This window comes from Lontra canadensis, unplaced genomic scaffold (assembly GCF_010015895.1).
Source record: "Lontra canadensis isolate GAN:19392208 unplaced genomic scaffold, GSC_riverotter_1.0 scaffold50, whole genome shotgun sequence".
Classification (NCBI taxonomy): domain Eukaryota; kingdom Metazoa; phylum Chordata; class Mammalia; order Carnivora; family Mustelidae; genus Lontra; species Lontra canadensis.
Window position 1 is genome coordinate 2,813,139 of NW_022631044.1, and position 1,383 is coordinate 2,814,521.

Consider the following 1,383-nt stretch of genomic DNA (forward strand, 5'->3'; position numbering starts at 1 on the left):
CTTAGGTTCCAGTCACAAATCTCTCCTTAAGAGGAAAAGCTACAAAAAAAAAAAAAAAAAAAAAAAAAAAAAAAAAGAGGAAAAGCTACTCCCATGTCTGTCCTTACACTTTCATTTCTACTTCATTGATATGCTCAAAATAATCAAAGTGAAAACTGAGCTCGGGGGCATCTGGGTGGCTCAGTTGGTTAAGCATCTGCCTTTGCCTCAGGGTCCTGGGATCGAGGCTCATATTGGGCTCCTTCCTCAGCAGGGAGTCAGCTTCTCCCTCTGCTGCTCCGGGTGCTTTTTCGCTCTCTCTCTCTCTCTGTCAAATAAATAAAATATTTTTAAAAGTTAAATTACTTTTTTAAAAAGTGACCCCAAAGCATCCCTCATAATAAGATAACAATTACAGGGTGCTTTATAGTTCTTTACATAATTGTGTGTGTGTTCATATGCGTGTGTGCCTATGTATCTATAGAGAGGTTAACAGCAGATCCTCACAATTAACTATTGTAAACACGTTACCAGGATACTTCTATCAGAAATGCTTTGTGTCCTCTGGCAATTCCATTAAGCCTGCCACACACCTGTTCACCTGCCTTTCCAAAGTTACAAACAGAGGAAAGATAATTCTGTTAAACCCTAGAGGGATTTACATGGGCAGGAACGCAGGAGAAGTGAGTAGGAGGGTGTTTTCTTCAAGTTGAAGGAGCTGAGAAGACAAAAAGTAAAATCCAGTGGTAGCAATCAGATTGCTGGTACCAAAGAGCGAGTGAGTCAGGTGCGGAGCAAGGATGGGCCACACCCTCAAGAATTCGAGTAGCATTCTGTGATCTGAGGAGGAAGGAATGCATCCGCTCCGGAAGCTGGGTGAGGCAAGGCTGCCATTAAGGCAATCCGGGCACAGCTATGATTACAGACAGGCCAAGCTGTCGGGATGAAAACAGAAACCCACATCACCCGCTGCCATGCGGTGAGATTTCCCATGCTACCCTTGCGTCCAAGTAGCACATCTGGACAGTCACATGACCTTAAGTCTTCGTGGGGGGGGGGTAGTACCTAATGGTAAAAATAGTACTAATTTTAAAGTGTCGCTGAGTGAGCTGCAGTATTACACGAGCTGATCAATCCTCGCTCTTGCTTATCGATTATGATGACGTTTAAACTTGAGAGACATTATATAACCAAGAGAGACATGTTAATTGCAGAGAACTTAGAAACTCCATGTAAACACTCAGAAGAAAATTATGATCATTTATAATCCCATCACCCCTATATATAACCTTAATATTTTATTGTGTAACTTTTCAAAATTTCATATATATATATATATATATATATATATATAAAATCATGACATATGCTCCTTTGTCACTTGATTTCTTCACCGACGAATCA